This window comes from Anser anser (genome assembly GCF_964211835.1).
Source record: "Anser anser genome assembly, chromosome: Z".
Classification (NCBI taxonomy): Eukaryota; Metazoa; Chordata; class Aves; order Anseriformes; family Anatidae; genus Anser; species Anser anser.
Window position 1 is genome coordinate 18,776,630 of NC_139723.1, and position 17,788 is coordinate 18,794,417.

The 17,788-nt window shown below is 35.2% G+C and overlaps 1 long non-coding RNA gene across 1 annotated transcript in view; it reads right to left on the reverse strand.

Annotated features, from left to right (window-relative positions):
• LOC310889662 overlaps positions 1–17,788 on the reverse strand; it is a 44,926-nt gene that overhangs the window by 4,904 nt on the left and 22,234 nt on the right. Inside the window, exon 2 of the long non-coding RNA XR_014576705.1 lies at positions 446–539. This is a non-coding gene — a long non-coding RNA (uncharacterized lncRNA). The remainder of the gene's footprint in view (positions 1–445; positions 540–17,788) is intronic.

Genomic DNA, 17,788 nt, shown 5'->3' on the forward strand with positions numbered 1-17,788 from the left:
CATATTCCTTTCTGAATAATTCCTAGCTCTATGTGCTTTTTTCACTGTTCCGGACCTGATGCTTCCATAACACTATATTATAACAGCAGCATCTTTCCTCTGTGCCTACTGTTCAGCTTGGGTGAAGACTGAATTCTTACTCACTATATCACAGAATCACAGAATCATAGAATCAAATGGTTTTGGTTGGAAACGGCCTCTAATTCCAACCCCCTGCCATGGGCAAGAACACCTTCCACTAGACCAAGCTGCTCAAAGCCCCATCCAACCTGACCTTAAACACTTCCAGAAATGGGGCATTCACAGCTTCAATGATGTTGCAAAACGATGTTTTGGAGGAAGAAATTCAGAGCTGTGTTAGCTGAAGCGTAGGTCTAGTCTGCAAGATAGGTTTGTGAACATCAACAAATAGTAAAGAGAATATAGTTTGAACTTTTCTACTTACAAGAATCCATAGATCATATGCTAGGTTCTTGTTTTGCTACAGGAAGTTCATGTGAGTCTTGAAAGTACCTTGTGGGAGTTGGCTATTACTGTCACTGGAAGGAAAGTATTAAGAAGAATGTGAGATTTTTTTCCCCTCCTAACATCAGTTACAGTTAAAACTTGAAAACTAATAGTTTTGTTTTTGGGAACATTCAGTCAAATTTTGGGGATTATAATAAGGATGACTTGCAAGTTCTTATGCTGAAACTCTGATGTTTTAAGCTTCTAGAGTTTCTGCAAATATGGATCGTGAATCTTCAACCCTATTAAACCTTAATGGGAAAAAATGATCTTTCTCAATAATGAATCAAAAAATTTAGGTAAAATAAATAGACACATGTTGTTCATCCCACTTCTTGAAATGAATAAGAATTCTGAAATAAATAATTGTTTTTATCCATTTTGATCAAGTGCCAGAAAACTCAATGGGAATCCAAAGACTTAATATAAGAAGAAATAAGAAGATGATAGCTATAATGAAGTACTGTTATTTTAATAAAATACCATTTCCTACAAAATAAAACCAAAAGATGATACCTCAAAGTGAGCTTGTGTGAGAAAAGTTTTCGTTATTGCTTTTTTTTCTTACTATTACACAGATTGGATCAAAATAGTTTCAGTGGTGGTTTACTTTCATTCATCTTGTCAATAAGAGTTGGACCTTCTGCTTTAATCATGCTCTGTAAATATTTTCAAGTATTCCACCCTCTCAAGAAAGGAAACCAAACTGAGCAAGGACTCTTGAAAACTCTTACTGTGCACATGCAATAATTTCAGCTTCTTAAAGGGCTTGGAAGTTTCTTCTGATATTTTATTTACATCTACTGAACTAAAAGTCCATGGAACTAAAAGCATTGGAAACTAGGGGTTTGGATCTCTGTGATGAAGTCAGAATCCAATAATATGAAGAATTAAAGTTCACAGAACACCTAGAACTCTATAGAGAATTAGGTGTTATGTCTAGTGAGCTATGTCAATAACAATACTGTCATACAACTATGTTTCAGATTGCTACTCATATTAAACAAATACTTACAAGACCTTAATCTTTCAGGTCAAAGCTATTGATGTTTCAAGTACAAGCACAGTCCTTCAGCAAGTTCAGAAAACAAATATAATCTCTTTATACAATCTCTTAGCTAATAATAGTTTTCAGAGTGTAACATGAAATACAGTTCTGCAAAGTACATATGAAAGATTAAGATATTTTGTTTTCTAGGGATACAGCAATCCTTTTCTAGCTTTGCTTTCACAATTTTTGGTGGCAGTCTGTGGTGGTTTTACCCTGCTGGGAAGCTGAGCTCCACCACAACCACTCTCATTCTCTCCCTCCTCAAAGGAAAACAGAGAGAAAACAGAATGGAAAGGCCTCAAGACTGAGATAAGGACAGGGAGATCACCCACCAATTACCATCACAGGCAAAATAGACTCAAGGTGAGGAGATTAATATAATTTATTGGCTATCTCTAGCAGAGTAACAGTGAGAAACTAAGAACAAACTAAGAACACGTACAAATCGCCACCCCCCCCCCCCCCCCAACGGCCTCTTCTGTCTTCTGCAGGTCCTTGGTCCCTCCCATGGGATGCCATCCTTCCCAAACTGAGCCTGCAGGGGCTTGTCACAGACAGCAGCTCTTCAAGAACTGCTCCAATATCGGTCTGTACCATGGGGTCCATCCGTCAGGAGCAAACTGCTCCAGCACGGGTCCCCCACGGGTGGCAGCTCCCCCCCAGATGCCCTGCTCCTGCATGGGCTCCTCTCCACGGGCTGCAGCTCTGGCCCGGGGCCTGCTCCAGTGGGGGTCCTCCACAAGCTGCAGCCTCCTCCAGGCCACATCCATCTGCTCCACCATGGGCTCCTCCACGGGCTGCAGTGTGGAGATCTGCTCCATGTGCGACCCATGGGTTGCAGGGGGACTGCCTGCTCCACGAAGGGCCTCTCCACAGGCCACAGGGGAACTTGTGCTGCATGCCTGGAGCACCTCCTGCCCTCCTTCTGCATTGACTTCTGGACTGGGGTCTGCAGGGCTGGTTCTCTGTATATTTCCTCACTCCTCCATCTAAGACGTTGCACAGCATTTCTTGTCCTTTCTTAAATCTGGTTCCCCAGAGGTACAACCAACATCGCTCATGGCTCATGACAGGGCTCTGGCCAGCGGTGGGTCCCTTTAGGAGCAGCTGGAGCTGGCTCTGCTCCAACATGGGGCAGCTGCTGGGCTCTGCTCACAGAAGCCACTCCTGAAGCCCCCCTGCTACCAAACCCTTACCTGTATAAACCCAATACACAGTCAAACCTCTTCCTGGTACTGGATCTTCATGATGAACTTGTGCAACAGGGAGGTATGTTAGCAGTCTTTAGATTAATTTTGTGACTATAACATATAATAACATCTAGTTTGTGCTTTTAGAATAAGAGAAACTGACACAATCAAGAAATTAAATACCATTATTGCAACTTGCAACTTTGTCATGTAAAGAAAAATATATTTCAAAGAAACATATCACCCCTGTTACACCAGAGGGCTGTGCTGCCATTCAGAGGGACGTTGACAGACTGGAGTTTGGCTGGAGAGAAACCTCATGAATTTCAGCAAAGGCAAGTTCTACAGCTAGGGCAGAATAACCCCAGGCACCAGTACAAGCTGGGGGCGGACCTGCTGTAGAGCAGCCCTGGGGAAAAGGACCTAGAAGTCCAGGTGGACAGCAGGTTTACCATGAGCCAGCAATGTGCCCTTGTGGCCAAGAAGACCAATGTTATCCTAGGGTGCATTCGGAAGAGTGTTGCCAGCAGGTTGAGGGAGGTGATCCTCCCCCTCTACTCAGCCTTGGTGAGGCCTCACCTGGAATATGTTTAGTTCAGGGCTCCCCGGTACAAGAGGGACATGGAGCTACTGGAATGAGTCTAGGAGAGGGCTGGATGATGAGAGCTGGCAGATGATTAGAGGACTAGAGCATCTCTCATACAAGGACAGGCTGAGAGAGCTGGGACTGTTTAACCTGGAGAAGAGAAGACACAGATGGGATCTTATCAATGTGTACAAATGGGGTTGCATTTTTTTCTGTGGTGCTCAGTGGCAGGACAAGAGGCAACAGGCACAAACTGAAACACAGGCTGAATACGAGAAAACATTTCCTTACTGTAAGAGTGACAGAGCATTGGAACAGGTTGCCAAGAGCAGTTGTGGAATCTCCTTCTTTGGATATGTTCAAAACCTGCCTGGATGTGATCCTGTGCAACAAGTGCTAGGTGACCCTGTTTGGCAGGGTGGTTGGACTAGATGAACTCAGAGGTCCCTTCCAACCTCAAGCATTCTGTGATTCTGTGAAATGTAACCTCATTGCCAAAACATTACGTCTTAGGTACTCAGAATATGAGAAAGAATCAAGAAATAATGGGAATCACCTGTTTCATAAAATGAGTCTGCTTACTTGCAAGCTTTGTTATTTTCTGAATAAAAGTGATCAGTATCCCTGATCCCTGAGTTTACTGTAGGTCATTTGCGTTGTGCTGGTAACACATATTGGGGGATGGCCAGCATGAGGCCAGGATAAAGGAAACCTGGCCTTGGATTTTCTCATGCTGGCCCTTGCATTCCCAGCTCATTCCCAGTATGATGGTTGGTAGCTGCAAATGGGAGAAGCTTTAAGGAATCATCCTACATAATACCCAGCTACAGTTAAGGGGCCGTGGAATTGCTAGTGCCAATTACAAACAAACAAACAAACAAACAGAACCCAACACATACAAACAAAAAAACCAACAAAACAAAACAAAAACAACAACAAAACTTTTATATATATCTTATTATAGGTGTGATTCTGAACTAAACACATAGAGGCCAGTTTTGACACTGTTTTAGAATGTAAGCAATGTTTCTGATCCCACATCAGTGCCTTCATTTGAAGATATGTCCTAGTGAAGCCAGTAGTGAAGAAGTTGAAATGAATGGTCACCAGATAACATGTGAAATGGAATTTTCTAAAATAACTTTGATTAACCTTGATGTATTTTTTTTAATTAAGCTTATGTATTTTAAGCTTCCCAATGGTCAACTATTTATAAAAATATTAACTGTCGTGCAATACCCATGTTCCCTTGGCAGAGACTGGGAAATCATCAGGACAGATGTTACAAGGAAAGAGAAAAGATGCTCTCTGACACTAGTATCTTCTAGATTAAGTAAAAGATAAAAGTAAAATATGGACATAGAATAGATGTGAGAGCACAGGAAGACAGGGAAAATAAAATTGGTCAGCCTTGACTGCCCTTGGAATAACACCCCGCTGTCAAATTTTGCAGAAACTCTGTGGAGACGAAAGTTTTAAGAAATGATTTCAGAGGATGATACTAGTGCAGCTTTGTGGAGGTTTGTGGGGAGCTCCTCCCAGAGAAAATGGAGGATAAAATACATAAACACCTCTTAAACTTTGCAAAGTTGTTGACATCATGATGTGTCAGATAAGGAATTTGGAGTGAATAAGAAAATTGACAGGGCAAAGAGAATTGAAAAGGGTTTTTAAAATAAAATATACTTTAAATTTATTGAAACAGAAGAAACAGCAGGTAAAGGGACAGATGAAATATCATGTTTCTCTTAGAGAATCCAACTACACAAATGAACTTTCCAATAGCATTTAAGTTAACTATGAACCAAATGTGAATACATTCATTTCAGAATGTGGTTTAAGAAACCTCCAAAAAAAAAGATGGACATTACAGCTAGAAATATGAATGTAAAAATTAAAGGAACATGAAGAACTTATCCATACCCGTAGAGGTGACAAATAGGCTTAAGAGTATGGTTTTATAATATTCCTGACATGTATTTTAGATAATTGAAACAGTCCAACAATAAGATCAGTTGTGCTTAATACATTAAGTGAATTAATAAAATGCCTGTTTGGTTTCCTATGTGACCAACTCAGATGGGATCACATTGTCTGTCACACTTGTCTCCTCAATATTCTAAGCTTATTAGCCATTTTCAGCCAAAGTTGAAAGAATTCTGAGTGATAGTTTCATACAAGTTTTACAAAAGATCAACAGAAAGGTAGAAGAGACACATTAATGTCCCAGAAGGCACTTAGAAAGACAAAACACAGCCACTATACAGACAACGAGAAACCAATTGGCCAAGTAACTCACACTGCAAGCTATCTAAACATCACAAAGGCATTAAGTGGACAAACAACACAGAGGTAGCTCACTAGTCGTAAGATCTCCTATGAGTCCTTACAAGGATTTATAAGTTATTTAAAGGTAGAAATGTTAGTAAAAAATGCACTTCCACAATTTATTTCAATCATAAGCTTCCAGTTACAATGGGAATGATACCTATTTATGCTACATTTTTCTTAAAATTTATCCTTAGCTAAGTTGATTCAGTTATGCATGATTTCAGTCCTTCCTACATGATCTATTGTTTTGCAATTGTTTTATTCTTGCATTTAAGTTGTACATGCAAAATCATCATAAATAAAGGACTCTATATCAGTACTAATGCCTTAGCCATTTGAAAGTCACACATAGACTTAGGGCTCAATAAAGCAATGTAAATTAAAGGGGAAATTCATCATTGGTTTGACCTAACTCTTTGATAAAAATCCAGTGTCAAAAGATAGACCATCTGAATTACATTAACCAGCCTATATTCTGAATGTTATTCTGAATTTATTCTGAATATTGTGTATTGGGTCACTTCATCAATTTTTGGTAATAAAAATGTCACAGATTTATGGAACATGAGTTACATTAGTAAGATAGCACTTTTGACAATGTACCTTACTGTTAGTATACCATAAAGCTGTATTCAAGCAATAACAAAATCATCACCTGAGAAAGAAAGGACAAGCAACAAAAGCCATAAGCATCTCTGTCATTGAGAATTTTTGAGAAAGAGGTATCAAAGTAGACATCAGTCTGACAGATGCTCTTTCAACATCACTGTTCCAGGTGACTGCTTTTTATCTGTTGTCTCTAATGATATTTTCTTTTAGCGTTCTTACATCAGAGAGATTTTCTTTCCTGTGTTCTCCACTGTTGTTGTCACCTCTTTCATCAAACTACCATAGCTTAAGCTTTTACCTCATCCAAAAATATCCAAACCTCTCAGGTCAGGCCCTATTTAAATGAGAAGTTGGAATAGCTGTTGTTTAGATGTTCCCTTCTAACTTTTTTTTTTTTTTAAATTATTATTATTCTATTTTAATTCCTTCAAAATACAAAACAAACAAACAACAACAACAACAAAAACAACACAAAAGAACAACAACAACAAAAACAAAAACACCATGGAGAGTCTATAAGCCCTATGTTGGGCTTATACTTTCTATTGTGATTAGGACATTATCCAGCTGTTATAATGGATTTATATAGATATATAGTGGATATAAACTTCGGATTTGTTCATGTTTTCTGCTACATTCTCTTCTATGGGTCTCCAGAGGTCATCATGATGTGGTTGCTCACAATACCCATGTCTTACCATTTACCACATTCCTCTGTTAAAATAAACAGTGTCTTTAACATGTGGCTTCAGGCCTGCCTTTTTACCAGAGAAGTCATATGTTGAGCACACAGCAATTGGGAAGCACTCAGGCAGGTGTTACCTGATCATCCTGCAAATTACTTGACAAACATGGCTGGCCACAGGATTCCATACTATCCCTGCTCTAAATATTTGTCAGATATTTAAAAACAAACAAACAAACACCCAAACAAACACAATACAACAACAACAACAACAACAACAACAACAATAACAACAACACTGACTTTAGCTTTGAAAACATGCCATGTAATTTCATTGTTTAGATCAATACATAAACATTTCATTTGGGTCAGTCTGGCATAAGTCATATCTGTCTGTGCTGCACTATGTAAATGCTGCTCAGGTTGATCTGGAGTCCTAGTTCCATGGAAGAAGCTTATTTCTTGTTGGGCACCACATTTCCTTTCTTGATGGTGAATCAGGGAAACTCTTGGCAGCCATGCCTGCTGCCTTTGTTCCCTGTAACTGATTTTACTAACACACCTATTATTACACACCAGAGGATCCACATGGACAAAAACCATCTAGCAAGTGGTGTGAATTCCTCAGTGTCAGGTAGGACTGAATGCTCGAGCATTTTTGTGTTACAAACTTTATGGTGAATGCTCTAATATCTGATGTGAAACCTGATGTGTGTTGTCTTTGAGATCTCTTCCCCAGTATGGATTGACAGAAACTGATGGACAAACACAAATAGAAATCACATCATTTATATTAATATAAATTAATGTATATATAGTCATTACAGAAGTGAATAAATGGAATGGTGAGCTACCGAAGCAACTTTCTGTAAGCTGTATTGGACTTTGAGGGCAGTTTGCAGACTTAAAACTCTGAAATCTCTGACATTTTGTTAACTTTAAATGGCTGTTGAAAAGACCAGAAGAATCTAAATGCTTAACCACACTTAATAAAAGTCAAATTTCCCTGTCTCCTTTAGATAAGACTTAAGCCACAGTTGGTTTTGCTTAATATGTTGAACTTTAGCCAGACCAATGTTTTAATGATAAAAGCGCACTTTAGTTTGCTGCTCTCATTAAAGTGATTTATAGTCCATACAGGACATTTGAAAAGCATTTCACTTAATGGTTCAACAATGCATACAAACTCATAGAGACAGAACTATTAATTAATTTCCATTACAGTGATACAGTCACTTAATAAAGTATTTTAGCTTATTTTTTGCAATTAAACAACATAAAGTTCTGTTTTGTTTTGTTTTGTTTTGTTTGTTTTTAATACCTTTTGTCATATGAACAAAATTCCCAAGTTTCTAAGGTTCATTTTCTCTGTAAGTGGATATGTCTAGAAAGAGAAAGTGGTATCTCAGTTCTTACTATACTTAACTATCAAGTATTTGTCTGAATGTTGACCCACGATTTTCTTTTCTATAATTACTTGATTATGTTTAATGCAATACCAGCTATCTCTTTGATTTTCACCTATGGTTTTCCACTTGCACTCTTTGACTGGTCAAAAGCCTGGAATGAAAATATAAACACAGTAAGGCAAACCCAACAACAAGTAAGAGGTGATGACTACATATTTAATAAGAACTTAAATCAGAAGAAAATCTTATTTTCTAAAGAGTTTAGGTAAAACAGTAGATTCTTTTCCCCCTAATTTCAATTATCTCAGACAGTTTAGGAATATATTAATTAAAAAGCAGCTACTGACAGAAGTAACATATCTAAGCCTATTCAATTCAATTCAAACTGATTACCTATTCAATTCAGGAAGTTTTCACAAGACGAATATATTTTTGATTAAATTGGGAGCACAATACACTACAAATAAACACTATAAGCTTCCTTCATATTCATTTATTTAAACCTCATTTTATCAGGAAGCATCTGTACCACAGACTACTAAGCACAGAGTAAGCCTCTTCCATTTTTTCTTGTACAAAGAAGAATCTGCCAATCAATCATATAATGCAAAAATCTTTCAACAGTAAAATAACTGAGCAAAAGATGGAGATTAGTTAAGATCAGAGTCAACAAATGCTTGTCCTCTTGCCCTGTCAATGGTTATTGGAAGTTAAATCACATGAGATGTTTATCTCTTTATAGCTTATGTTTGTCCCACATCAAGAAAAATGAAAAGAATACCTATGACAGCTTTAAATGTCATATTTACTGAAGCATGTTTACAATGCTCTGTTACAGATAGTTTTCATATTGTACAATACGTAGAGCTCATGAAACCTGTCGTTGACCAACATCCCTTTATGTATGCATACCCAAAGTAAAATAGGTTAAACTTCTATGAAGTTTTCAAGTGCTGGCCTTAGTGAAGTTAAACCTTTTTTTTTTGTAACTTCATGACTAAGGAGAAATCTGGTCGTTGTTGGCAAAAATCACTGACTCATTCAACTATTAAAAAGCATTTTTTTTTCTTGAGTTTCAGCTAGGTGCACTAGGCATGGGACTTAATGTTTTTCTTCTTTGTAGTGAAAGAAAATAAATAAAAACATAATTTCTTAAACCCAGTGAAGATTCTTGTTTATACTCTGAAAGACAGTCAGGTTATAAAAATAAGATACTAAACCTGCGTAATATGGGAGTGTTAAGGAAAAAGAAAAATTACATCTTTTTTACTGTTTTGTAATATATATATGTGTGTGTATATACATGTATATATAACGTATGTATACGTATTACATATATATATATATGACGCTAAACCTTACCAAACCTTCAGAAAATACCTATTTCAAAATATTTAAAGAACTTGAAGGCATGTGCAAAACAAGAAGAGATATAAAGTGGAAGAGGTATGCTATTGGCACAAGTGTCAAAATGAGACAGAAGAATGAGAGAGGCTAAGCTGGATGTTCATCCTGTGAGTGCAGACTGCTGAAGAATGAGTCAGAGGAGGAAAAGCAAGTTTTCAAAAAGGAGAAAATTATTTCTGTGTTCAGTGCAGAATTATTTAGTACCTCATCTTCCTGCAAGTCACTGACTAGCTTGCTGAGCAAAACAGTGCCCTGAGATCAGCAGAGTGAGGGAAAAAGATATAGACAGAAAAATGAGAATTTTGCCATTAGTACGAAAAGCATTAAGAAAAAAATATTCTTATATTACCTCTTCAAGTATAAAGTATGGTAGACAGATTCGTACAAGATAAAAATCGTTAAAGAGAATAAAACCAACCCAACCCAACCAACCAAACAACAAACAAACAAACAAAAACAAAAACAGAAGGAAAGACAGCAGGTAAGTGTGACAAAATGCTAGGGACATAGTGACATTTTAGATATAAAAATAAAGACAGGATTTCAGAGAACAAAGAATAAAAGGATCATGATAGCTGAATAAATAACTGAATTAACATAGGAAATTATTAAGGTGGACCCACATAAAAACCAGATAAACTATGTAAGTTAGACTGAAGCAAGAAACATTGATGAACACAGGATGAGTAGAAAGGTGGCATTTTTTTTTCATATTTTGTTATTTGCAGAGAAAAAAAAAATATAAAAAATAGGAAATGTTGGTTTGATAACCTAAAATAGTTTTTTTTGTTTTATTTTGTTTTGTCAGATTTCAGTGCAGAGAAGTAGAAAAGACATTTTTTCTTTTAATATTCTTCTCCACAGAATTAACATACTGTCGCCTATGAAGTTTTCCAAAAGCTTAGTTTCTGTTCAGAAATGTTACTTTTACTAACTGCATCTAAAAGAATTTATAATTAGTGACACCATTATTACTGGTAGAAATGTTTTACAAAAGCAGATATTGAAGTATACAAGACGGCCTGGTAAAACAGTACTCAATCCAGCACTACAACATTCAAACTGAACATCAGTAATAACATTTACTTTCAGTGACCATTTTTTTTTTTTCAGTGTGGAATAGTTAATGTATTCCTTTATTTCTACAAGTTAGGCTCCTATGCAGTAAATATCACTGTATGTCAAAGAGACTGATTTGCTTCCAGCAGTTAGATAATGGATATAAGTTACAAGAGTATGGAACTGTGGAAACTAGTCCAAGATGCATTCATGATATCGTTTTAAAATAATATGAAACCTGAAGAGAAATATTCTTGATTTGGATTTGAAACCAAGTCTTTTGAATAAATTACAAATATTCAGGCTTGGTTCTTAAAGTATATCTGAAGGAGACATTCGTAGAATCACATTTTAGCAGGAAGATGATACAGAAATAGATTAACACTCATCATTTATAATCTAGACATGTTCTGTCTTTAACAGAAGGAAGAAAGTTGGAGTTTGAACAAATCCTACCAAGACTATAAAATCTTGTTGTTGTTGTTGTTGATTAACAGATGTTTTTATTAACAAATGTTTGTGTGTGTGTGTGTGTGTGTGTATTAGCACACACACATGCATGTATGAGCATTAGATAAATGTTTTTTTTTGTGGGCTTTCTACACCATAAATTCTGCTTCATATTTGACTGTTTTTTGTTGGATTTAAAAAATTCAAATTTTACTTAATCATCAAATAATGAAACCCATTCATTTAACTGCTCACACTCAGCAGTGTTACATATGAGTGTAACTGAAGCCTACATGTAGATTATAAAGATCAACAAAGTAGCACAGTATTTTATTTATTAGAAATAACAAATCAGAAACTAAAGAAAAATACATTAAATTTAAATGAAAAGCACTCTTTGGTCATTCAAGGGAGTATAATAATTGCACAACAGAAGTTTTTATTTCTTGAGGGTTTTCTGTACTCACACTTTCTCATAAGTTTCTCCATACCAAAGGAAAAGCAAAAAGAATGGCCAGACAATGGAAAATAGAAAGACATGTACATCACGTATCTCCATTATTATTCCTTCTAGTCTCCTTCTTTAAAGAATCAATGGCAGTGAACAAGACATGAAGCAAAATGTTGTAAATAAAAACTGTTATTCAGAAAGATTTTCAGACATGACCTACAAAAAATACAAGAAAAATATAAGTAATGTGAATTACCACTTTGATACTACTTTGAATTACCTACTTTGATACTTTATCAGATTTCCAAGATAATTCCTCTCCAATTAAGATATTTCCTCTTCTAGTCTTTTAACTGATTATATGTAATGTTTTAAGATGATAACTTTTAATAGCTTTTTATGTTATTTATTTTTTAATAACATTTGCATTATATGCCAAATTTTAATAAAGATTTTAAGGTTAGCCCTAAATTATTACAATTTTATTAGGACTTTAATTTTCATCACAGAAAACTCAGAATTAGAATGTTAAATGTTGAAAATTTTCAAATACATTTTAATGATTTCAGCTCAAGAGCAAGCCAGGAGTTGTGTTTGGCTGGTGAGAACTCTGCCTGCCATAACAAAGGCTACTGTTCTGGAAAGTGTGTTGTGATCTGTTTTCCTGGACTGTAAGTGGATTCTTCATGTGAATATTGGCCATTTCACTTAGAACAAAAACAACTCATCTAATCCACAGTAACCTGACCCTAGACTGTAGACAAGTACATATCTCTAAATAAAAGGAAATTGCTTGAAAATAAATATAGTTAATGGCACAAACTCTCATTTATTTTCTACTCATAAATGGATACCTGCTTATATTAGGAATGCATCTTCCTGTGATGACTTCTATGGCTTACTCATTTATTCTTTCATTATGGTTTCATTTTCAGAGCAGTAGAAACAGAGGAGAAATAAATACACAATACATATGAGATATCTATCATCAGACACAACACAAATTCTTGTCATTTCTACTACTATTGTCCATAATAATTTCATCACAGTTTTGTTTCAGCTTGCAGCTGGATCACCATCTTTTCCATTGCGAGGTGTTAGGAAAAAACAGTATAAAAGAAGGCAAGTAGAGTATATCCCAACTTTAAAGCACCTCCATGCTTCCAAAAGAAGGATTTTGCTTCTATACAAAGAAGGTACAGGTAAGGTCTGTATTATTCTGAATTAAAGTGGCCCTCCATGTACTTAAGAAACATGAAAAAAAAAAAAAAAGATTTTTTCTGAAAGCTTTTCTTATAGACCAAAGTAAATAAGAATTTCTCTAGGGAGAAATATAAGAATTAGACAAAAGCTACCTATATCAAAAAGGATTTTCTCTGATCTGAAAGATAAATTTACAAATTCATGTAGAATAGTGAAACTGTTCCAAATATGTTACTAAAACTTTTAGTTTCTAAGAAAAATCAAAAGTCCCCAATTATACACACTTTGTTGTGGGAGTCACTTACTATATAGCTTCATCTCTGGTGCAAAATAGAAATATTTGAAAAAAAAAATCAGTTCCATTTGAATGCAAAATTATGCTGTTTAAAAAATAAAGTATTTTTAGTCCACTGGGAGCTTTCTGATATATATTGGAAAGTTTCAATTTAATTTTAGGTTGCACAACTCTTAAAAACTATTTTTATGTTAACTTTGGTGATAAAAATACAATTTTCAAGAAAAATTTCTTCTTCTTCTTCTTCTTCTTCTTCTTCTTCTTCTTCTTCTTCTTCTTTTTCTTCTTCTTTCTTCTTCTTCTTTTTCTTCTCCTTCTTTCTTCTTCTTCTTCTTTCTTCTTCAAAAGATTTAGTAAGAAATTAATAAATGCCTTTGACATTTTCAGAATTGTTTCCTTTAAGCTCTCTCTTTTCAAATGCTAGATTAATTTCTAGACCAGTTCTAGTGTCTCTGCAGCCATGCCTAATATCTAAGGAGGCTTTACTTCAATCTTTTATATTACGAAGAAATGGGTATTGTGGAAAATCCCATCAGAAACAATGTATTTTACAACATGGAAATAAGCATTGGAAGAATGAGAGTATGATCCCTTAAAAAAACAAAACAACTACAAAAAAACCACACTAGCTTAAATATGCATGTGTAATACTGTAATCATTTAAAACAGAGTTCGTCCACATTTGATACATTCTGCTGGGCTTCTTGACAAATAATAGAAACAAAAATGTCAAGGTTTTCTCTCTCTTTTTTTTTTTTTTTTGTCAGAAATAAATTAGAAAAAAAGCTAGAGAGAGAAAGTGATTTAAAAAAAATGGGAAGAGGAAATGGAAAAAGAAAACAAAATAATTCACATAGTCGTAGATTCTCTGTATATTCTTTTGTAAGATCAATGAGAGACGTATGGAACTGTATAGAGAATTGCATTTTATGAATTCACAAATTGTGAGAGGCCTTTTTTTCCCCATAGGTGCTGTTGAAAAGCCGCGCAATCTAATAAAAAAAAACAGGGGAGAGAGTCATGTGGTTTGCCCCTATTTAATTTGATAAACTTTGCAGTAACTTACATTTATGGTCTGACTTATGATTCACATTTCCTTTTTGCTCATTCCACAAGGAGATACAGTACCACTTAGCCCAATAAATCAGTGAAGAAAAATACAGCTGATCTGACTTGTAGACTCATTCAATTAAATATTCTGGAGGGTGTGATTGCTTTAAGGCCTGAAATTGATCAACTTCTTAGTAAAAATTAAAAACAAAGGAGTGGACTCTGGAAATTGGTTATTAAATTTTCAGACCCCAGTGACAATAACAATTTTAAATTGATTGCCCAATGTATTTAAAATAGATGATACTGAATGCTGAACAAATTTTCCGTAGCATAGCTTATAACTTGATATTCTTGAATGAATAAGTACCTCAGTTCTTTACTACCTCTGGAAAATTTAAGGGATGTCAATAAGGCTGGTTGAAATAGGTAAGATAGGAGTGTTCAGTGACAAGAAAAACTAGCGCTGGGTTGTGCAAGTCCTTCCCTCGTCTCTGTGTTTGTGTGAAGAAAACTGACCTCTCTGTCCACATACACACTCTGGCTTTCAACATCCAGCCACTAGTCCTCCTGCAAAAGCCTTCTGACTCCTAGCTTTTGCATTAGAACCACCACGTGTTTGTTTGCCTGAGTGCAAACACCAGTTTTTTTTCGTACCCTGGTAAATTTTGACAAGAAATTCGGTTTTATTATGGTACGGTCCAGGAGTTCAATACCAGAACACAAAGAAAAAAATTCCCAAGCACATTTTTACTCTTTTATACAAGAAGTATGGCAAGTAAAAGACTGGACTAAAGTTTTTGTTTATTTGTTTTTTTTTTTGTTTTCCCAATCATATGGAAAGAGATAAAGGAAGAAGAGAATAAAAGAGGAAAAAAAAATATTAAAAAACAGACAGAATTCAGAAAAACAGTTTTAGGAGAAAAGCCCTTATAATCACACTTTTCATCTACAGAGAAATTTTCAAGATGCTAAGTCAACTTAAAGGCTTGAGTTTAACTTGTTTTCTGAAAATCTTTTGCTGCAAATGCTATAATGTATTCTGAAAAAAATGTATAAACTGAGGAGAGGGGAGAGGAAACTGGGGGACAAGGGAAGAAAAAGTGAAAAAGCAAAGCACAAGCTCTTGCATGAGATGAGTCAGAGTTCTCATCTTCATTATGATTTTTAAGAATAATGTATCAACACTAATCAAATATAGTATTTACATGTTAGTAGAGAACGGACTACTTGCTCAAACCTATGTAATGATGCATTTTTATTTGCCTTTGTCAGAAAACAGGCTGTAAAATAGTCCATCAAATAAATAACAGAAGATAGAGAAGAAAAGAGCTCAGCCCACTACACTGACAAGCAACAGGGCAAGAGTCAACTTGTGTTTGCTGTTACTGCAGTGGTCATTCCACCTCTTTGAGTACACCACTGCTGCCCCAATTGCTCAGCATGACAAGTGAAATGAACTCTTTGCAAAATTTATCTAAGCTGCATTTAAGACTGTTTAGTTTTGAATGCAGATTTACAGCACTTAAAGTCAATAATTTAAACACAGTTTCAAGGATCACTTCAAAGTTAGTCCAACCTGTGAAGTGGATGAAGACAAAATTACAGGTCATTAGCAAAAGCCTGAATGCTCCAGAATATTTACTTCAATATAAGTGGAGAAATAGAATGAATTCTCTCTCCCCCTCTGTATTTTCTTTCAGCAAGAGAGGAATGATACATATTATGGAATAAAAGTAGAATATCTATTGAATAAAAATAAATAAACAAAAACCGTCTGCAAAAGGAATATGAGGTTTCTATTTCTTTTGCTTTCATCTGATAAGTGAGATTGTGTTTATTGATCCCAGCTTTTCACAGCTGACATAAAGTGAATGTTAAGCCTTTTTAAGATGAACATATATTGCTCTTGACACCCATACTTGAAAAGGAGGTTATGTGGAAATCAAATCAAACTTTTATGATTTAACATTAACAAAACAATGTTAATGTTCCTTTATTGGTTAACATTAAAATAATGTTGTTTTAAACATAAAAATATATCCTTGCCATCAGCAATAAGAATTCACCTTTCAATCTGATATGTATTCTGCATTTTTTTTCATTCTGCTCCAGAGAACAGTTTTGAAGCTTTCTTAGGTCTTCCATATAATTTCTTTTTTAACTTCTTACTAAATATCCCAGAGCTAAAATTTATTACAAAATTTTATCTCTCCTGAATCCTTCAAAATTCAGGCATTTCTTCCTAATTTTAGGATTCTGCAAATATACCTCCATTTCTTTTCACATTTATGCAGTTTCAACCATCTTCAGAGGACTGCAGATTGTACTTCAAGTCCCAAGTCTTAGATATCATGCTAAAAAGTGAGAATCTCAGCATTTTTTAAAGAAAAAAAAAAAGGGTAAAAAGTATCAAAAGTAAACAAACCACTTTTTTTTTTTTTTTTAGGTACCTTGAACATATGATTTCCCCAGGAAAGTGGTCACAGCACTGAGCCTACCAAAGTTCAAGAAGCATTTGGACAAGGCTGTCAGACACATAATCCAATTTATTTATTTATTTGTTTATTTGGGTGGTCTTTTGGGGACCCAGTAGTTGGACTTGATAATCCTTGTAGGTCCCTTCCAACACAGATATTCTTCAATTCGGTGATTCTATGTGATTTGAATGTTGCTTAGTAGCTCAAAAGGAGAAGAAGGAGAAGAAAAAAAAAAGTAGAAATAGTTATTGATATAGCTATAGATTTAGCTTTGCTGTTTAATGCTCAACGGTTTTCTTTAAAGTGTCAGCAATAATGCATGTTGCATGTTAATCTTCCAAGTAGTTCAAATCACTGTAGTCTCCTGATTCTGCTCATTTTGCTGTTGGGTAAAATAACCATCTCTCAGACATATCATTCACCTTCCTAGCCAAGATCCTCTGCTTCCTTCTTTTCCTCTTGAGAAGACATGTAAGCCTCAGATCTTTTTTTTTCTTCCCCCTTTTTTTTAAAAAAAATATTATTATTATTTAATTTATATATATATACATAAATATATATATATATATATTAAGAGGGAAACATGATTCAAAATACTCAAATCTCAAACTCTCTTCAAATTCCAGGGTATTTAGAAATTTAAATATGAATCTTAATTTTTGGACATGCATTCTTCTCTAGTTTCCTTAATGAGCAATGATTTTGTTCAGTATACCTGTTAAGAACACGAGGAAGACTCTTGTGCTTCCTCACACACATGCTAAGTACAAAGGTAAGTCAGACAGTACTTGTCATATTTATAAGTGAGAAGAGGAAGTCCAGAAGTAGCAAAGGTTCAGAAGAACTCTTTATTCTTCAGATGACGAAATGCTTTTTAAAATTAGAAACACAAAGTTGCACAGCTCTGTTAACACATGAACAGACATGCATTAGAAATGACAGCAGGGTGCTTGCCAACAGCCATACCATTTCAAGGCAAATAAGAATCATGAATTACTATAATTAGGACACATTGCAATCTGCCT